Source organism: Manacus candei, unplaced genomic scaffold, assembly GCF_025592945.1.
Source record: "Manacus candei isolate 608988 ecotype Guabito, Panama unplaced genomic scaffold, ASM2559294v1 h1tg000028l, whole genome shotgun sequence".
Taxonomy (NCBI): Eukaryota; Metazoa; Chordata; class Aves; order Passeriformes; family Pipridae; genus Manacus; species Manacus candei.
In genome coordinates, this window is record NW_026138076.1 from 27,991,344 (window position 1) to 28,013,887 (window position 22,544).

The 22,544-nt window shown below is 40.2% G+C and overlaps 1 protein-coding gene across 7 annotated transcripts in view; it reads right to left on the bottom strand.

Moving 5' to 3' along the window:
- The window catches only part of FHIP1A (FHF complex subunit HOOK interacting protein 1A), an 86,697-nt gene extending 81,841 nt beyond the window's left edge, over positions 1–4,856 (bottom strand). The window contains exons 1-2 of one of the 7 annotated variants that reach the window (XM_051790588.1): positions 4,725–4,849; positions 4,389–4,447 (exon numbers count right to left, since the gene is read on the bottom strand). The gene's annotated coding sequence lies outside the window, so the exon portion shown is untranslated. Of the gene's footprint in view, positions 1–4,312; positions 4,672–4,724 lie in introns of those variants that run through there. The other 6 variants (XM_051790587.1, XM_051790586.1, XM_051790591.1 and 3 more) reach the window with 6 other exon arrangements.
- Positions 4,857–22,544: the final 17,688 nt, after the last annotated feature.

Consider the following 22,544-nt stretch of genomic DNA (forward strand, 5'->3'; position numbering starts at 1 on the left):
GTCTGTTTGTTTTTTTTTTTAAAAATGGACAAGTTCTTCTAAGGCATGCAATGTTTGAATAAATAAAACTGTCTCTCATACTGTTTGGAGACCACAGTAGAGATACAAGGGGAGAAGACAGCATTTGACTATGCTTCTACAGTTAAATGGCAAAAACTACACAGTGAGAATTTGCCTAATACTTTTAGCACTAATCTAGCTATATATGTCCCCACACAAAAGCAGATAACATGTCCACTACCATGCTAATCATGATTAGACCAGAATTAGCTGGCATGGTCTAACATTACTGTATGTGTAGGCAATTCAGTATTACATCATAATTTGACCTCTTTTTTTTTACAGGGGGAAAAAAAAAAAAAGAAAAAGAAGTAATTGATTTCCCAAAAACTCGCTACCCATGGGAAGCCAGCACAGCTTGGAACAGAATAAATTTCAGGGCAAATTTTCCAACTGTTAGGAAAAGGTGCTACATTTAGTTCAGGGGTAACACGAGTCAAAGACCAAGTACATCTTGGGGTCTCCTGCTTGCCGATAGCTGTACTTGTGTCATGTTTCCAAACTTTCCTCTTTAAAAGCAATCCCACCAAATATCAGAGGTAACACATTCTTAGATAGTGTCTTCACATGCCTTGAGCTTTTATCACGACTGTCACCAGCTCCTACCTTACCTGTTCTGTTTCCATTCCACATGGAATTGCTTCACCTGGACATGTCCTTCAGGATCACCTTCGACAAGAAGTTTTTGGCCACGTGAGTTAACACGGAAAGCATTCTCACCTTACTATCAGTAAGTCATTGACTGAAAGATACCTATCCAAAATAAGAGGAAGTCTCACAGTCAATGACTAAGAGAGAAAATAAGGCAAGATGTGTTTGCAAAAGCTCCTCAGTCTTCATAACAATAACTTTAACTGGTGAATGCTTTGCTATCATCACAGCACTTCCACAGTTAAGCTGGCACTTTAAAATGTAGTGGTGTGTGTATACATATATTACACTAGAGCACTATGTGCCAGATCCAGTCGTTTCTTGAACATTCCACCACCTCCCTGGGCAGTCCACTCCAATGTTTAATCGCCCTTGCAGTTAAGAAATTCTTCCTGATGCCCAACCTGAACCTCCCCTTGGAGCTTAAGGTTATGTCCTCTTGTCCTGTCACTAGTTGGGAGAAGCAGCTGATCCGCATCTGGCTACGACCTCCTTTGAGGTAGTTGTAGAAGAAAATAAGGTCATCCCTGAGCCTGCTCTTCTCCAGGCTAAACAACCCCAGCTCCCTTAGGAGCTCCCTGTAGTCCTCATAGGACTTACACTCACCCTTCACTAGCTTTGTTGCCCTTCTCTGGACTTGCTCCAGTACCTCAATGTCTTTCTTGTAGTGAGAGTCCCAGAACTGGACACAGTTCTTGAGGTGCAGCCTCGCCAACTTGATCCAGGTCTAACTGACCTGCTACCTGTGACACAGTGAAGTTCTACCTCTACTTTCCAAATAAATTAATCACATCAGGAAAAGGCACTGCTTCTTGGAAGCTGGTTTTGTGAGTTTTTAAAGGTACAGAAATTCTTACTGAACAGCCAGGATTGCAAAAAGGACTGAAAAAAATGTCAGAATCTCCAGATCACTCGTGCCCCAACTTCTGACCAGTGCAGGCCTTTGTAGGCTTTTCTGGAAGCACCCCAAGGTTGCTTGTCATTTCTCAAGACTATCACAGGATACCTAAAGTATGCTAAACCATATAACATACCTGAAGTATAGGCATCTGCTGTTGTGTACTACACTGCCTGAAACACACCCAAAAGCAGGACAAAAAGCACTATTTGCCAACAGCCTTCCTTCATGCCCTCTTTCCTGGGGCTTATTCTAATAGGGATAAAGTATATGATTTTTTTTTTGGGGGGGGGGTTGCAGTTATTTAGTGTAAGACTGACCTATCCCATTAGGCTGAGAAGAGACCACAAGTAAGGTAACAGTGCCAAGTCAGTATGTTTGAGAAGAGTCTTGCAGTTTAAGTGTCTGTAGCCCAAAATATAGTTATGAAACTGTTACCAAAAATGATGACTGGAGTAAGAGGTCACAAAAGCTTTGCTCTCAGCAGCACATAAACACCACAAACATACCAGTGACACTAAATATGCCCCAGAGAACAGAAAGAGAGAGAGAGAGAGAGAGAGAGAGAGAAAATGTCTCTCTCATGTTTAAGGGAAACTAGTAGTCACAATAACATCAGACCAGGATGTGGAAACCTGCATTTTTAGAAGGCAAGTATGCAACTCAAGCATTAAAAAACTAAACGAGACTTCCATGAGACTAATTAAAATTTGAAAATGCTTTGCAATGAAACCTTCTGCAAGCATCAAAAAGAAGCATTTGTATACTAATAAATAAAGATGTGCAAAGGAGGAACAGCAGCATTTGTAAGTTCTTTAAAAAAAACCCTCTTAAAATTATGTATATCAAAGTAAACTTGATAACTCTTCAAGAACAGTTTAACAGAGAAACTGATGCTTCAGACAGGACTGAGATTCTGTAAATCTGAATTCTTAAGCTTAACAGGTATCAATGCATTAGCATAATCTTTTGAAGAGAAAATATATCTATAGTAATTTCTAAAACAGTTTCATGTAAGGATCAAATAAGACCACATGAGCAGCAGTTTCTCCAATTTTGGTTCTCTTGGTTTCAGATCCTGTGAAGATTTGTACACTATTTAGGTGAAAAAAAAATAAAACAAAAAACCCAACCCAAAACAACCCTTATAGAACACAATTCAATTTTTACCATCACCACCATATAATTAGACACAGTAAAAAAAAAAAAAAAATTAAGTTTCTTCCATGGGCTTTGGCCACACATTTTTCATCATTCTAATAGGATTCACTTCTTTCTCAAAGCACATGTAGTCAATCACCATGGGTCAATAAATAAAGACTAAAACAGCTGTTAGCAAAGTCAATTGTAAACATTTGTCTTGATTGAGACAGCTAAGAGAAAAAGGCATCTGGATTTTCCATGAGCTTTACAACTGTGATCGTCACACCAGTATCTCACTGGTACAATCTTGCCCTTTGCAACTGTTTATACTTTACAAAGTAGATTGTAAGCTTTTCTGTCTTTCCCTTCTCCCTTTGACTTTCCATGTTCATTAAAGCAGAGCCAGAGAGGAAGAAACGAATTACAGCATTAGGTCCTAATTCTTAGATTAGTTTCAGGTCAGGTGGACTCTTACACACAGCCCAGAACTAAGGCAGCACAAATAATGTGAAAACCCTAATACTTCTTCAGATATTACAAACCCTTCCAAACAACAATTTCTCTAAACGGTTTACTTCTGGAAATTACAACATAAAATCAGCACAGACCAGAAACGTAGGTCTGTACTGCATGACCTAGCATTGCTACCTTACTGGGGTGTGAGAGATGTCTTTGAATGGACAGTTTATTATCAGTCCCTCTTTTCTCTGAAAATGAAAACAAAATAAAAACCATCATGTTTCCCAACTAACAAGATGAGCCTCTGAATCCTTACTGCGATGAAGAAGAATAAAAACTGTTGTACAGAAGGAAAATTCAACTATAAATCCTTGCACAGCATCAGAGTTTCACACTGATCAACAGAAAACGCCTAGGCAGAGAGAGAGGGCACTGGTACATTCTGAAGTCTCTTTCAATTCAGTCAGAAGTAGTAAGGTGGCATATAAAATAATACAATCATTTTCATGCATTTTTTCTTCTTATCATCATCGTATGAGTTGTGTTAATGCTAACTAGAAAACCAATCATACACCCCAGGGAAGAGGAGAAAATCAGACTGAAATAAAAATCTCCGAAGACTATCAAGTGTGCCCGAGCATTTCTCAGTTACAAGAAACCATATGCCCCAACCTGGCAAACTCCTGTACTGGCAGGCTGGCCCCAGGCACAGCCTCCGAGCAGGTAGCGGGCACCTGTCGGCACCTACGGATTTGTCCACATGGAGCAACTCAAACCCGCGCCGAGTTAGTACCAACAACCCTAGGCGACAGAACAGGTTCACGTGACCTTGCTAATAGTTCCTCAAAGACCAGAGAAAGCAACACAGCAATCATTTTACCATGGCACGCTGCCTTCTCCAGTTACCAGGGCCCCCAAGTTGCCGAGACCTCGGATTTTTTTGCATCCAAAGCAAATATCAAAACAGCCTTCGGTGATTTTGGTGAGTGACGCAACGAGGAAGAAGTAATCAATGTTACTCCCCCGTTAAATCAGCAGCCCGAACCCGAAGTGACCACCCAAGCACAGGGTCAGGGGGGTGACAGACCCACCCAGGAATACCTGGCACTCTGAAAGGCGTCACACTGCTGAGCAAAGAGCCGCCTTGGAGATAAAAGCACTCATCCCGCGCTCTCACCTCGGCACTCACAGCCCTGCGCGAAGCCTGGGTCCTCTCCCAGAAGTTTGCGACCAACGCTGCCCAGGGTCGCCCCACAAACCAGCAGCGGAAAAGCCGAGCCAAAAAGATAAAGGGGATTAGGCGGGCATTACTTCCAGTGACCTATATACTGCCCTCAGCCCACGGCGGTCCTGCGGCAGACGGCAGCTGCTCGGCTGCGGGGGACACCGGCCCGACACCCCGCCCCGCCGGCGAGGCCAAGCGGTGGCGCGACACCTCCGAAACTCAGTCCAGGGCCCGGCCCCGCCGCCGCCGCCCCCTCACGGCTCCCGCCCCGCGGGGACCTGCCCCTACCTGGCGCGGGAAGCGGCTACGGAAAGTTTCCCCGGGGAGGGGCGAGGCGGGCTCCACTCCCTCTCCGCCGAAACGACCGGCTCCGGGAAGGAGGGAAGGAAGGAAGGAAGGACGGAGGGAAGGAGGGAGGCGGTCACCCAGGTAAATCGCCGTCCGCTACGGGACAGCGAGGCCGCCGTTAATCCCTCGGGCGGGAGCGCCCTCACGCCCGCCCGCCCCGGAGGCTCCGTCCCCTCAGGGCGGGCATCCTGCCCCGCGCCCCCCCGCGCCCTCACAGCGGGCGGCCCCCGCTCGGCACCGGCCGCAGACTTTGTGCAAGCGGGGACGGGCCGTGACTCAGAGCGCCGGGGAGGAGCCGCGACCTGCCGGGGAGGCCCGGCCCGCCGCGGCCCCTGCCGGGCGGCTGTTCTTGACTCGGCGGGCACCCTCCAAGAGAGTTTAGGAGGCCCCGACTTTAGAAGAGGTGCCCCTGTAACTAACAGAGCTTCCTGCCATCTATTTCTCCCTGCATGGAAAACCCGCAGGCTAGAAGTACCGTTTTAAATCTAACCCGACCTTACAAATGAGAATTACAGGTAATTCCCCAATGATACAAGCTACAAGGTGATCAGTGGGCTGGAGCACCTGTCCTCTGAAGACAGGCTGAGAGAGCTGAGGTTGTTCAGCTTGGAGAGCAGAAGGCTCTGGGGAGCCCTTATTGTGGCCTTCCAGTACTTGGGAGCATCTCCCTTATGAGGACAGATTGCGGGAGATGAGCCTGCTTAGTCTAAAGAAGAGAAGACTGAGAGGAGGTCTCATTAATGCATATAAATATCTCAAAGGTGGGTGCCAAGAGAGTGGTGCCAGACTCTTTTCAGTGATGCCCAGCAACAGTATGAGGAGCGATGGCCATAAACTAAAACATAAAAAGTTCTGCCTCAACATGAAGAACTTCTTTACATTGAAGGTGGCAGAACACTGGAACAGGCTGCCCAGGGAGATCATGGAGTCTCCCTCTCTGGAGACATTCAAACCTCACCTGGACATGTTCCTGTGTCACCTGCTCTAGGTGACCCTGCCTTGGCAGGGGCATTGAACTAGATGATCTCCAGAGGTCCTTTCCAACCCTAACAATTCTAATAAATCACACAGGATTGTGTGATACTTTAAGGAGGTTCATAAAAAAGAGGGAGAGGGACTATTTATGCGGGTAGATAGTGATAGGACAAAGGGGTATAGTTTTAAACTACAAGAAGAGAGATTTAGATGAGATGTTAGGGAAAAGTTACATATTCAGAGGTGTTGAGGCACTGCAACTGGTTGATCAGAGAAGCTGGGATGCTCCATCCCTGAAAGTGTTCAAGGCCAGGCTGGATGGGGCCTTGAGCAACCTGCTCTAGTGGGTGGTATCCCTGCCCATGGTGAGGAGTTGGAACTAGAGGATCTTTAAGGTCCTTTGCAAGCCAAACCTTTCTGTGATACTATATAGTTCTTATTTTTAAATACCTCACTATAACTGTGATGGATTGCTGTGATGAATAGTTAAGCATGGTTCAATGTGCTTGTGGCTTTTTTTTTGTTTTTAATGGCTTCTGATAAATTAATTAGACTGTCAGGGTTCTGATTGTGGTTCACTAATGACTCAAAATAAGAATAGATACCGCCCTATTAGGGTAACAGCTCATTTAAATAAATGTATAATATAATTTACCAAGTGCAGTGGTGCTGTCTGTGAGCTCAGGAAGCGTTCTCTCAAAATACTCAATGTAGTTAAAGAATAATTTACTGAGATTTTTAACTAACTAGACTCACACAAACTAACTCACACCTAGTGAGTTAAATTTTTCCAAGCTAGGATAAAACCATCATCCAAAAACCCAGTCAGAAATAAAACTGATCTAACATGAGTGAGGTTCCTCCACTCCTCCCCTTAGGAAGACTGGAAGAATCACTGGTTCTTGTAAAACATCTTGGCACACATTGAAACTAAATCTAAACTTTAAAGAGCGGGGGAAGCTGCCATTTCCAGAGACTGTAATTCCTCCCTCACATGCTGTTGTTTATTGGTTTTGGAACTGCAAGATGAAATATTAGGTTGTGCTGGTTTAAAGGTAAACTGGCAGGGGAAATGAACCCAACTCAAAAGAGAGATTATAAGTCAGAATAAAATTTAATAAAATAATACAATAAGTACGATTATACAGACAAACAATTGGTTTTAACCCACAAAACCCAAATGTATAACCCAGCACCCTGGGGCATGAACAGAGTGGTGTTCGTTGGGCCCCCTGAGTCCAAAGGAAAAGGAGAGGGGAAAACCTGTTGGTGAGAGTGCTGGTGCAGTCTGGTCAAGAGTAGTGATTGCAGTCGAGAGTGGTGGTCTGCAGTCTTCCTCTGGATCCCATGAGTGGTTAAAAAAAGTTCCAAGACTCCAAGATTATATATTCTCCAGTTCAGGCAGGAATGCCCAGTACTTCCCTCAGGGCGGGGAGTTCCACAATGGGTGTGAGGACAGAGGGCACCCTCCTCTCTCGCAGGCCTCTTAACACCCAGTTTATAGCCTGAGGAGTCAGGCTGCTCTGGGCAGAGGGTGTAAATAGTCTGTTGATAACAGTTTCTGGGAAATGGCATGGAAGGCTATAGAATACACAGTTTTGGGTTACACCCATACAGTGATGAACCGGTCTCAGCTGTTCTAACTAGGACATAGGTCCACATAATTATTGCGAATGCTGTGGTAAAGGTGCTCGATAGAGCTCGATAGAGCTCCCTCATAGTCTGAATCCAGAATCTGTTGCCTAGATGTCTGAGCATGCATGTCTGTTTGGAGAGGTGTTTTCAACATTAGATCTGGTATTTCTTACCATTCATTCAGGAAGCAGCTTCCATGTGCTGCTGTAGGGCCTGGGCATGGAGATGGGTAGCATTCAGCTGCTGTCTAGGATGGCAGAGCAGAAGCCAGCTTGAGAATTTGGTAAAATTGTCTAGAGGACTTTAGCAGAAACTGAGAGGATACTTCTGTCTAAATTGTTTGGTCTCAGAAGCATGGGAACCGTCAGGCAGCGCACAGATGAGAGATGCCCTTTGTGTGGAACATCTCATCATAAGCAGATCATTAAGGAGTGAGCCTCTGAAGCAGCCCTGTTACAGATGCTGATATAATCTATTTGATTCTTCTTATTGCTGCTCTAAGCATTTTAAAAACACTCCATAATTATTTTTACTGTGATAATTAGGTTGAATTCAAGATAGCTGTCCTTTTACATCCCTATCTCTTAATCATTTGATAAACTGTTCTATCACACAGAAGAGAAGGAAGTGTAAAGATGGCTTATCACAAGCTCACACTAATCCTCCTACTCACCCTCTTTGTTCTACAGGCATTCTTTGCTACTAAGAAATACTTTGCCCAGGTGTAAGAGTAAGAGGAATAACACTCGAACCCAAACACAGTTGACTGAGAGGATAGTTGCAAGTAGTAAATGTAACACAAAGTTTAATGAACAGCACCTGTCAGTCTTGAATGTTGTGTCATCAGTACAATTGTGCAGTACCTCTAGTGAAATTTAATAATTACAACTAACTTTGTATGTACAGTAGTTAGAGAACATAACAGCATGTATGCTCACACTTTCGGTCAGCAGTTTTACTCCACAGAAAGGTCAGGCTTTCTAAAGAAATTCCAGAAAGTTTCTGCTTTCTGTGACCCAGGGGCATGCCTGCAGCGTCAGAAAGATATTTGCTGTTGCAGATAAAAATGGTCAAGTGTATCTACATAGGTAAACCAGCCAAATTTTAGAAGAGATCTTGTCTTGTAGTTTTTTATACCATTTTCTCATGTTACATGTTTTAAAAGTGTATTTGTCTATAAAGAAGTGTGCTTTATGCAAAGAATTAAATTACAATCTCCAATTACTAGTCACAGTTGTACTACAGAGAGAAAATCCGTTAAGATAGAAAGTTTCATTTACAAAACCCCAAGTCACTGTCAACAAACCGGAATACTCACTGTAAATTACATGACCCCTGAACTGCCCCATTTAACACAGATTTTTCTTAGATGTGATCTAGATATCACCTCAGTAAAACAAATCTATACTACATTTGCTTCTTAGCAAGAAATCTGATTTCCAGGAAAGGTGTTAGAAGATAAACATCTTCTGTTAAGAGCGAAGAAGAATATGGGAACTTTCCAAGTCATGTTATATGCTTTGCCACAGCCACTCTTCCTTATCTTCTATGAGCAATAGGAAAAAAGAAAGTTTGCTTTAAATCTTCAGAAAGCTACTGCAGAATTTTCTCTATACATACCTTAAAACTTTCATACTAAGAAGGGAAAGCCCTGTACTTTAAATGCACATGAAAAATCTTTGGTTACTTCTACCTAAGCCATATTTCATCTGAATGGTATAAACCACATTAATCTCTTAATGTTCAAAGATGTCCCCAAGCTTTTTTGAGATATGATTTTGCAGATATTTTGCTTCAACGCACAATTTACAATGTAGTTCCATTCTAAGATCATTAGTATATGAAAGATAAATGTTATATTTATATGGATATAATCCAGACACTTGACTAGACTGGTAACTAATAAAAATATGTGTACAGGTTGGAAATTAATACATTACCTTTAAGTGGCTGTGCTCTGGTAAGCAGAAAACAACTTAAAAGATTCTGTAGGCTATCTTAACTGGTATGTATTGATTTACCTGTTTCAAAACAACTCTTTAAATAAAAGAAAGTTTGTTTAAAAAGTTATATAACAGGATTTAGTTGAAAAGACTTACCTATGGCTATTATAAATTACTGATTTATGAGACAAACCAAAATAAGTTCACTGCCCCTTTAATAAAATTATTTTTTCTCTTTAAAATCTGATTTGGTTATCTATGATACATTGTAAGGGCCTGACACTAATTTTGAGAATAAGTTAATTCACTGTGCTCCAAAAGTCAGTCCACTCGTAGTCTGTAATTTTTCATGTGCTGTAAAATGTCACAGGTCAGCACTGCTATCAAAAGAAGTAATCTTGCCTTCCTCCACCCATTCTGTCCCTCCCTACATTTCCATCATCCCTGATCTATGCAGCTGTTTAATAAATGAGATCAGTTCCACGGTCCAGATTAAAATTAACCCCCCTTTTTTTGTGGTTAACTTTAACATGGATCAGGTTTTTTATCTGGTTCACCTGCCACGACATAAATCCTTACTCTGGCACAAGAGAGGGAGCAGCATGAGGGCAGCAATGAACTGGGGCAGTATAAATTAGCATAAAGAATATGTGAAGCTGAAAGTATGATTCAGAAATGGCTTTTAACAGATAGGCATCTAGAAACAATTGTGCTCTCTCCTGTTGTTTCTGAGGGTTTTTTGCTTAAGAGTATGTAGCTAAGGCACATGCTGTATACAGCCACTGCTTATTTGAGAACTTGCCTTTGTCCTCTTCAGGTACTCTCTTTTTCTCTTTGTGCTTTAAAGACACAGAGCTGAACCCTGGACTTGTGCTGTAAATCCTTCAAGTTGCAGCTTTGTGGAGGAGGAAGGCAACTGACAACTTGAAAGAAAAAAAAAAGAAAAACAAAATCCTTCCTTCTGACAGAAACAAGACCAAAACCTCCTTCCTTCTCCACAGGCTGCTAGTCTTACAGGATAGAAAATTTTTAAGTCTCTCATAGATTTCTTTCAGATTTACTAAACCATCTCTGCCAGAGAAGATTTATGTCTGGCCTTCGCAAATCACTTACCTTAAGAATACAGATGGAGAATATTTAGCCCAAATATATCCATGGAAGATGAGTAGCAGTAGACTTTTTAAAGGCTCAGTCTTCCTTTTGTAATTACAAGTTGTACTCCAAGGTCCAGTGGGAGCTTTAGCCAAGAACTACAAAAAACATTTCTTAATGAAAATCAGGTTATCAGCATTACTCTGTTTTTCTGGTTATGAAAACTACAATTATAGCAAACATGGTGTTTGAGCAAACAGAACCAAAGATACTCTTCCATTACCTATAACCTGCACACATGTCACATCATAGGCAGTAGTGGAAAAACATCCATATTTTTTATCCCCACCCTACTCAAAATCATCTCTGAAAATCTGGATTTAGTAATTTAGTTATGTCAGATTTGTAAAAAGAAGAATGTTGACAGTTCACCAGTAGGGAAAGTTTCAGTAGACGCAGTAGCACTGTTGCACACTGGCTTGGATACCAGGCCTCTCCCCAGCTAATTATAATGTAATCTACGTAAATTCCCTAGAGAAACATTTGCTTATTAGTACCCACACAGTGTTCTCTGTTTCCATAACACCTCTCTTAGTTTTCACCACTGTATTGCCCACCCAAAGTCACACTTCTGTCTGCTTTCATAAAACCTTCTACTTTCATAAAACCTCCAGATAGACCACCTCTTTGGTAGACTCTAATCACTGAGCTACTGACAATGGGAAATAGGTTACCTGTGATATGGGAAATTCCTGCAGTCTGAGTTACACAAAACCTGTCTACCAGATGTGAAATTAGACAGATTGGAATTTTGGAATTTCTTTTTGGTTTGTTTGGGGTTTTTTTCCTGAAACAATATGAATTTGCACCTGCTGGAAACTGTTACTGAAGGAAGGAAAAATAAAATATCATACTGTACAAGTCCACTGTACTCTGAATGGAACTACTGTCCAGCTGCATGCCTGGGAAGATGGAGAGGCAAGACAGGCAATGAAAGATTGTATAAGTGGGCATGTCTCTCTCATATTACTTAAAAGACAATGAAATATTATTAAGTAGCATTGTTGCATGAGTATATGAATGCTGATTTCCTCTATGAATAGGCCTATGCTATGAAGATACTATGACAGGAGATGAACCATTCAGCTGCTAGGCAAAAAATCTATAGTAAAGCAGAGAATAATCCTTAGTAGTGTTTTGTTCCTCTGCATGTGCTTTTTCGTTCCTTGCTTAGGTCTAGAATAAAGTGATTCTTCACCATTGTCAGATACTTGGTATAGTCAGTAGTTGTTACTTTCTACAGAGAAAACAAGAGACAGAAATGAGATTTGCCAAGGAGGAAAGATTCGCTTTGCATTTCTTGCATAGGATGTACAGAAAAAAAGGGGGTTATTTCCTGAAACTGAGTTAATGTTTTGCATTGTAGCTTAATTTCTCTTCAGACTTTATGAGTGACTGTTGAATCTTAAGTATAAAGTACTTAATTGATAGTTTTTACTTAATATTTTGAAAATTTGCTTTTAACTTTTTGCCAGTAATTATTTTATTTGTATCAAATAAATACTTAGGGCAAGAGAAAAGCTGGGCACCTATCTCTGAGTTCTCAGAGTAGACACCTGGAGAGAGAGACAAAACCTCCAGTATGATATGAATTCCAGCCAAATCACAGACAATAAATCCCATATTTTAAGGTCCGTTCTCGTTCTGCAAGGTATTCAATAGGAAGCTTTACTGAAATCCTCAGCAATTTGCTGAATTACAGGTCAATGTCTGTTGGAGATTTGAGGTCAAATATCAACATTGATAGGTGCCTAAGTTATTTGAAATAAAATCCTTTTGGGATTTTTTGAAAAGCATCTGGCAGGTGAAAAGTGCTCGTTTCCCTTTGCATTTTAAAATCATTGGATAAAATTCACAGACAGCATTAAGATCAAAGAGCAGGCTCCGAGTCTCTCACCCTTTGAGAACTAGTTCCTAGCTGCCAACTGGTACAATCATGCTCCTCATCCTTGCTCTTTCCAGGCTTGGGCTCTTTGCAGCAAAGTACTTCAGCTTGAAAAGACTCCCTAGTTTCCCACTTTGTATAAATTGATGGGTAAGAAACATTGATGCAAGGAAGGAAAGTGAGTTTGAATTTCTTTGGATGAGTTAAGTCCTGCACTTTTATTTTGCAGGCAAATGATCTATTAATGTACTGTATCTAGGACCAACAGCAGCTCCTCAGGAGATATGTTCTGAAGAAAGCTCCCTTCAGTTCTTTCTAAGAGTAGTTTCTAGACTCTGAGTAAATAAAAAATCTTCATTTGCAGTCCTAATTCGTACCCTCAATCTCCAGGGAGGACAGGACTGTGGTTACACTCTTGCGTATTACATAGCCCTTCAGCTAGCCCAGAGCAGCTCCCTGCTCAGTAAGGACTTCTTGGATGGTCTCTATAAGGGGCTTAGTTCTCCCCAGGCACTCCATGAAGGACATGGAACTCAGGTATGAATTTCACTCCAGCATCTGATAGTTAGGCATTGCCACCACTATTGGAAGTCTGACCATTAACTGTCTTGCTGAAGGCAAAATAGAGAACTAGAAATAGTCAGGATTATCATTTAGGGAAATTTTCAGCTGCCTTTTTTAGGACATTTCTGTTGTTTTGCTTTTCCTATTTTTCCTTACATTTCTCTCCCCAAAACGAGACTCTGTAGTATTCTGCTTGCAATTAGAGGAAACTCGCATATGGTTGTCATCTACCTATATGAAGGAAAATAAAACAAGACATAGTTGCTATCCCAGGAAAATTGGATGATATATTAAAATGTTATTAATTTTGAACATGAACTGTTACAGTTCGAGAAATATGGCCTAAATGTACAGCATGAGTTGTATACACTTGTCTCTGAGAAATCAGTTATAGTTTGCACACCCAAGAACTCATATATTTACAGAATGTAAGCTACCAGTTACTAATGTCTTGAGATTCTTTATCATAATAATTATTTGTTCAAGTTAAAGCTTGACACCCTTGTTTTAAAAAAATATCAATTCTAGGGTCTCTGTCCTTTAAGATGCATTCACTAGAAATTGCAATACTGATGGAATTCAATGTTTTTTATCTGTTGGCCCTGGCAGCTGTGTATTAGTAAAATAAATAAATTAAATAAACAGTTCCAGTCACTAGTGGTTTATTGCTGGAGTTATCTGCATCGGACAGGAGGAGAAGTTCTACCAGAGGAGCTTGGCTTTCAAACCAGAGATTAGTGGAATCACTAAGAATAAATATGTAGAATTGTGTGACCTGTGGGAAATATTTCACTTGCCAAATGATGACGCTAACTAGTATTAAAGTTTGAAGTCCTCTAGCATCTATTCTGCATTATTCATATGAGTATAAATCCAATTATATTCAAGGATCTAATATGGTATCAGTCTGTATCTTATTAAAAAGAAAATCTGTGGTGTAGTTGAGAACCTAAGCCTGTAGGTTTTTTCTTTTAGTTCATTATTCTCGGATGCAGGATACCTTACTCTGTATGTGTGTGTGAATAGTATAAAAGTGTGTATATATGTATTTATGACTATATACATAATTCTTTGTGTGCACGTGGCTGTGAGTGGGACCAGATAACACACACATATGGCCATACTTGCTGTAGTCAAGGCACCTCCCTGCCTTGTTTGGATAAACTAAGCAGTAAACACACTGGATACTTGTGATGCACAGAAAGTAGGACAAGGGGATCTAATAATGCCTTAGTATTGCAACTTCATGAATATCTCAATAAACCTGGGAGAGCAGTCACAAAGTAGGTATTCCTGTGCAAGTATCCCTATGCCAGTATTCCTACCTGATAAGTTAATTTTTAAATTAATGTATTCATTTTTATTTATGATATATATTATATTTCATATATATATTATACAATATACAATTATATTTTAATTTATTCATTAATTTAATGAATTTTTTTAAAGATGCAAAGTTGTAAACTGGACACTTATAACTCGCCAATTCCATGAAAATAATTTGGGAAAGTTGTATATAGTTGTAGGGGAAAAAGTGGCAGAATGAACCAGAATGTTTAATTTCCTTTATTGGAATCTAGAAAGTCAAATGGAAGTTGTTTATTGTGTTTGCAACCGTAGCCAAGAGTACATGCTAATAATAAATATTAAAACTTGAAGGAAAGCAGAATTGAAGTTTATGGACTTATGATGATGGTGATTGTGCTGTTGAAGTGCTATAGCTGTATAGTGCATAGTAGTTTCAAATGGCAAAGCAGGATTTCTTTGGAACTAGTTCTGTAGTATGTCCTAAGCACTTCAGGAAATAATTTATGGTAGTTCATCTGTTTCAAGCTGGAGTTCATAAACGGGCTTCCTTTGACAGAAGTTGCTCTCTTCATCTCTTCTAGGAATCACAGAATCATAGAATGGTTTGTGTTGGAAGGAACCCTAAAGATTATCCATTTTCAACCCTCCTGCCATGAGCAGGGACACCTTCCACCAGGCCAGGTTGCTCAAAGCCCCATAACACTTGGTCTTGAACACTTCCAAAGATGGGGCAGCCACAACTTCTCTGGGCAGCCTGTTCCAGTGCCTCACCACCCTCACAGTAAAGAATGTTTTCCTAATATATAATCCAAATCCACCTTCTTTCAGTTTAAAGCCATTCCTTCTTGTCCTATCACTACATGCTCTTACAAAAAGTCCCTCTCCAGCTCTCTTGTAGGACTTCTTTAGGTACTGGAAGGCTGCTATAAGGTCTACCCAGAGCCTTCTCCAGCACAAAGAACCCCAGCTCTCAGCCTGTCTTCATAGGAGAGCTGCTCCAACCCTCTGATCATCTTCATGGCCCTCCTCTGGACTCACTCCAACAGGTCCACATCCTTCTTGTGTTCCCCACCTCATTCCTCACCTTCTTCTGGTTCAATTGTAGCACTCTGAGACAATAGAAACACACAATCATTCAGGTTGAAGAGATCTCTGGAGCCCACCTTGGCCACACCCCTGCTCAGAGCAGGACCAAATAAATCGGGTTGCTCAAGCCTTTTTCTAGCCCAGCTTCAAATGTTTCCAAGGGTGGAGATTCCACAACCTCTCTGGGCCCTTGTCCCAGTATTGGACTGCCCACATGGGAAGTCATTTCTGATACCTAGTGGAATTTCCTGTTTCTTGTGTCCACTGCCTCTTGCCCTGTCACTCTGCCTTGTCAATAAAAGACCAGAGTGTGCTGCTGGCTTACATTCAACTCAATGTCCAACAGCATCTCCAGGTCCTTTTATGAAGACCTTTTACCCAGCTGGCTTCTAGCCTGTCCTATTGTGTGAAGTTATTCCACCCTGACACAAGACTTTGCATTTGCCCTTTTTGTCAGCCCATTTATCCAGAGGTCCTTCTGAATAGCAGCTCTGCTCTCCAGTGTAACAGCCATGTCTTCCAGTTTGGTATCACTCAAATACATGCTGTGCATGCAACCCATCCCATCATCTGGGTCTTTATTAAAGATGTTAAACAGTATTGACCCTGATATTCATCCCTGCCTGAAGGCCCTGCTAGTAAGGGACTGCTAGTTGGATTTTGTACCATTGATCCTAGATGGCTTCCTGGGCCCAGCAACTCAACCAGTTGCAGTGGCCGGCATCCTAGGAAAGGCAGCTGTCAGGGCCTTTCAGTGCTTATTCCTTCAATTTTAATCAGGAGAGACTGTGCCATCATTATTCTCAAAGGCACTAGAGCGCTGTCAATGAAGAGATCTGGTTGCAGGTTTAAAGCAAGTGAGTAAGCAGGAGGTAGTGGTAGTGTGAGGGATAGCAGTTGAAACCTAGGAAGAAGTCTCAGGATCAAAGAGGAGTAAATAAAATGGAGGACAAGTCCCCTTATTGATATTGAAGAAGTACTCCTGGCACTTCTTTGGCTCCGAAAAAAGATTTTCTTTTCTGAAAAGCATACTCCTGGAGACAGAGGTTAGTCAAGCTATTTTCATCCTTTTACTGTAAATATGTACTATTTGCTATTGCAAAAGATGGGATATCAGGCTGGGCAGCCCCATTTATGTGAGCCATTATAGAGTACTTGACTCTCATCTCTTTTCACATTAAAAACATGAAATTATCAACAAGCTAAGTGCTAGTGATGTGGAAGTTGAAGGAAAGAAGCTGTTGACTTTGTTTTGATATCCAGGAGAATGCTGAGAAGGTTGGAGGTTCCCACTTCCTTTTTTATCCTTTAGAAACACCAATGTATTGCAAGGAGCTGTTAGTTCTGGGAAGTATTGTATTTAGCAGTTCTCTGAAATTTAAGCACTGAATGTCAGCCAAGTAAGTCAGATGGATATGTGTGGGTAAAAGGGATATGTGGTAATTTGAAGGAAAACGAGTGTGCCAGCAAAGGCTTCTTCAACTTTGTGTGAAGGTACTCTTCAGTTTTCAAATTATATCTTAGTCTGATAGGTAATTTCCAGTCTTGCTGCAGTGAAAGTTGTTCACTTTAAAGTATAGTGCAGCCCATATTTGGTTGCTAATTGTTTGGCATTTCTCTCTCCACTTCTCTCAATTTTGTATTACATCTGGTGTCCAAATGACATAAGTAATATATGGACATCACAGACAGAAAAATCGGGAATTGCAGCATGATGATATTTATTGTGTAATAAACAAATTTGATAATTGCAGCCATTTGAAGTAAAATTATAAACGGTTCCTATGGAATAATTCTGGTTTTAAGGATAATGAGCTATATAATTTAGTAGCATTGGGAACCAACTTCTTTAAAAGTTGCTGTGGCTAATGCTATTCTTACAGTAATTTCGTGCTGTTAAAACTCCACCAGCATTAATGGAGTTAATCCTAATTTTCATTTACATAAATGCAAAGAAAGCTCAGGCTCAGTGATTTTTTACACACTGTTTCAAGAGTGCTCAAAATTTTGAAACCCACTTAATTCCACACAAAAATAAAGCTCAATGCAGAGAGATCTAATTGTTCTTATTTCACATATAAAAATATATGGCAAACAACAGAACAATGAAATACTGTTCTTTGACATTTTAGATTTGCAATGCTGGTTGAACATTCAGAGGCTTTTTGAGCTGTATTTTTATCAATGAAAAGTCTGTGAAACTGCTTAACTAAAAATTGGCTTGTATTAATGTTATCCTGTCCACTAGCTTCCACAGATGAGGGAAGTACTTAACTGCCTGTATCAAAGGGAAGAAAAAAGCATTTGATTTTTAAGACATAAATCAAGTACTTCGTTTCATACTCTTTGATCGGTTTTGCTGACACGGGCACGTAATCTGACCCCCTTTGCCATCTAATTATGAACCTCTTTCCCCTCCCTCCCCTTAGTATTGAGCTTTTATCAAGGCTAGGTTTTTTTCCCTCCAGGGAGTAGTCATGCCTCCTGCATTTTTCTCTCTGGTGTTTAGAAACCCCTTTGCAATGTTAAACCATTAGGAAATACCCACTTCTTCGAACATCAAGTACATCTTTTTTTTTGTTACTAGGCTGCCACTCTATGGCCGTGCACATAAACTACAGCTTTAGTTCCACTGGAGTAAACTGTATTGGAGGAGTTTCTGCGAATGAGAGAGAGAACGTCTGGGCTTCATGTTCTACAATGAGAGTATGAATACGTTAAAAGAAGACAGAGGAAAAATCTACCATTTCATGCGTAGGCACCTACCAACCTGAGATTTTAAATACGTTATAGACAATGGTTTTGATCATTAATAATGTGCATGCTGTAGTACACTAACATAGAATTCATCACTGCTTGTCCTGGCTGTCTAAAATAATGCTAATTTGAATTGGATTTTCAAATGAAAGTAAAAGGATAATACTTTTTAAAATACCCTGGCCAGGAAATCAAGTAGACTGATCCATGTCTGGTGTCCTTCATAAGTATAAAGTTTTGATGCTTTTGAATCTCTGGAATAACTAAATCATGGAAGAAATCAAGCTGTGTTTTAAGTGTAGAGGTTTATATGTAGCCATACACAGTGCTTTACAAATGGGTTAGAGGTGCATTAAACTTTTATTAAGAATATTTTCACTTATGCAAGGTTAGAATACACTGCCTAGTAAGTTATGATGTAAGTCACTGTTTTCACATCTGCATCTGAAAATGGAGAGGGTTGAAATTTAGCAGATCTGCCTTCTGGAGTACTGTGAGCAAGCTTTAGATTTGTCTGCCCACGAGCACTTCAATTGGAATCCTACAGCGTTAAGACCTTTAACAGCTGAAAGCTGTGTTGAATGTGGGTACTATTATTTCTCATCCTTGTGCAATTTTGCATGTTTCCATTCAGAAAGTGGAATAAAAGCAAGCTTGAGATGTGTTCCTGCCTTCATTTTTAGCACACCCAAGTCAAGAGGAAAACTCCAAGGTTGGTGGACATCTAATTTCTTGTAGATGTTAACTTCTAAAGAACACAGTTCCTGGTTATGTCTTGTCAGAGACCATCAGTTACTATCTAAAATATTGTAAGATCTTCATAATTAGACTATTTTCTTTATAAACAATACCTACAGACCGAAAGCAATCTGAAAAATTGAAGTCCAAAGCAAAGGAAATTAATTTGTTCAAGTGAATAAAAGAGATCATATTGGCCAGAGATGCCCCGTAGTTTGAAAACAAGCTCAGAGTTTTTAATATGTGTTTTTCCTTTGAATAGCCTCCTGTATGTACTCCTAGGTTTGCTGGAGGGCAGAGGAGAAGGAGGATTGTTAAAAATTAAACAGCTTGCTCTTACTAAAATAAAAATCCATCTTACAGTTATCATTGATATAGGTGCTGACCTTTGGCCATGTTAGTAACTGGTTCCAGAGAATCTCTTCAGCATTTGAATATATTTTGTTAATGTAGGTTAATATTATAACAAGGGACAAATCTTCTTAGAATAGTATTTTCCGGGATACTCAGCCATAAGGCAGTGTTGTTTTCTAAATCAAGCCAGCTGTTAAAAGTGCTAATTAGTTCTGCCAAGAAGGTAACAGTGCCTATGTCCTAATAATCCAAACTGTAATGTGTATTAAGAGGCTGTCAATGCAGCAGTTATGTTCTCCCATTTAGGAATATTACAAGAAAAATTTACTATGAACAGGAGATTGAGAAAGAAGGGGAGATCATAAAACAGGATAAATTAGGAGCTCAGAAAGAAATTGGACAAGAAACAGCTTGGGTATAGGAAATAAACCAGTATAAAAGGAGAGAAAAAATTACTTCATTTTATAAAGTATTTCTACATCAGTCAGTGCAAGCAAGAGCAACATAAGAGTTGCGGTTTAAAACCATGCACTGATTTGCAAGTGACAATATTGAAAGATAATGAAAGTGTTTTCAAAGAACAGCGATGCTGATCAAATAGCTAGAGGCTGGAATGCAAGCAAAAGTGAGGTTGCCTGAAGCGTGACACGGGCAGCACAAGATCTTCCTCTGTAGTTTATTTGTTGCAGCAGAAGCACCACCGTCCCAAGCTACCACCAGTGCTGCGTACAAATCTGCCCAGTGCTGCAGTGCAGCAATCTTTGACACCTAACACATGCAGCTGAAACTCTCAACTCTACCAGCAAGGCTAGAGAGTGAGAATTAGAGCATCAGACAGTGAGAAAACATCAACACATTTTCTGTTGGGTGGCACTGTGTCAGATAGATGCACATCAAAATATATGTGCAGAGACGTAGAGCTAGCAAAAGCTAGGTCAGCTGTTGTTTGCAAAAATTAATGTAACTGTTGAAGGTGAATTGAACTGCAAACCAAACCAGGTCCTGTAACAGTCAACACAGTTTTTGAGCTGCTATAATAAATGGAATTGTTTCCCACACGTGATGTTACTAAAAATGTCCATCTTGTACGAAGTGTTTTATTTTTTTTCCCCCGAAACTTTTGGATAACTTTGTCCCTATTTATCATAATTTTTCTCCTGTGTTCTTCCTAATGAAGAATGGTTGAAAATACCAGTGCACTGTATTCCAAATATGGCTGCAAGAGGGCTGCAACAGGACTGTATAGAAGATTACTTATTCAGCTGAATTCCAAATGTGAGCCATGGCTGTTCTCAAAATGCCACTAGTTCTTTGGTTTTACAATGGCATCATATAAGAAATCTTTCCATCTGTCTGGTTTGGCTCTGCTTTTGAGACTGTGGGTGGCAAAAGCTGATGTTTTTTTAAAAACACAATAACATGCCATCAATATTTGGAAAGGTAAAAATATTTTAGTATTATCAAGTAATCCTAATCCTGAGAGAGGGACCTTTTCTTCCTTGTGCATCTAAATTATTCACAAAGGGAAAAGGCCTTTAAAACCAATTCAATTTTATTGTCAAGACATGAAAGTATAAATAACTGCTTTCACCATATCTTCGTTTTCTCTTGTTCTGTTTACCAGAAATTAGTCATACAGATTCAATGTAATTTAATTATATCTAGAATCCTGTTGTGCCAAAACAGAAAGTGTCTAGAGGACTCACAGGTAGTTTTCCCAGTTTTCCTGACCTTTGCCACTAAAGACCTTCCTCACTGAACTAGCAAGGTTAGAGCCCTAGAGAGGCAGAGTTAATTACCTGCTTTTCCCATCCCTGCTGCAATGCTACCTCACTTTTCTGTATTTCAGTTTCGTCATGCATTGTATTTCCTTCCTCTCTGTTGTTGTTGCTGTTGTTGTTGCTTTGGGTTTTTGTTGGTCTTTTTACATATTTATTGGTAGAGTAAGATATTCAGTATAGGAACAGTGCATCTAAAGGGTCCATATGAGCTGGAAGCTCTTTGTGTCAGTATAATCACACTAATAAATTCTTCAGCTCAGATACTCTAGCTCACTTTATTTCATTAAGCATAGTTCCTCACAGCACTGCCTCCTCACTAATATTCTGTTTTAGTTGGGACGAGCAGATTAAAATGAGCTTGCTGGACATCTGCTACCACCCTTGCAAAACAGTGGAGGTCATGGTCCAATCCAATTAAGAACAAAAACCTAAGGGATACTGAAGTTAGTATCCCCTTGAGCTGTCCAGAGCTTTGCACTCTCTCACCTCAGATCAAGTTTTGCATTGAAATAATGTCCTCTCTTGATTCTCCTGCTTTGTTTAATTATCTGTACTGTTTGTACTATTTCTTTTAATGTTATGTCTATTAAGCTACCATTTCTTTTCCTGTTGGCTTGACTGCAAAGGTCTTATCCTGAATATGCACAGAATCTAGTACAACCTCCAGGCAGTAGTGAATCTCCAATACTGTTATTTGTAAAAGATATTTTGTGGACACTGTACACACAGTAGTAAATTTATTGAAGTGTAAAGAGAAAAATGGCTCAATACAATGCAACACTTCAGGAACACATTTTGATATAGCTCTCAATCACACACAAACATGAAGTTATACTGTCTGTCATAAAAGAATTGGATGTGATAAATTCTGTGAGCAGTATATTGAACCTAAGGCTCAAAAAGCTAGCTACTTTTACAGTACCAGCTCCAGGAAGCTGGCTAGATATCCCTTCAGTCTTATGTTTAACAAATTGCTGTGAAATTACGTGGGTGTTCTTTTCTTTTCCCTCAAAATACAGCTTTTTGAAACATCACCCTTTATTATTTTTCTGTTCACATCCCAATGGATAAATATTCATATCTCAGAATTTCTCACAGCTGGCAGAAATTGGCAATACTGTTGTTTGCTAGAAAAGAGGCAAAGGACTGAAATGGAATGGCATTATTGCCCCATAAATGTGATCTCATCAAATCAATCTGCAGGTCTGGAAAATTCATAGTTCTTCCATCGAACTGCTTCAACACTGTACGTGTTTTGTGGATAATGTGAGGACTTACATCCCTGATCCAAATCCAGCTGAAGCTGGCAGAAAGACTGATTATGATTCTTTGGAATACGCATCCTCATCTGCTGACACGTATTAAAAGAGGTGTACAGAAATACCTGTGCCAGACTCCTGTGCCTGCTTACAACACAAGGAAAGCACTCATATTTCTACTGGTTTTTTAAGTGAGGAGACTCAATTTTGATGTAGAAAGGATCCTGCCAAATTAAGTAAACAATGCAGCAGGGCTACAGAAAAATTTGAATATTACATATCTAGAAGAAGGAGACCTGAATTCCCAGCCTTAGGGGAGG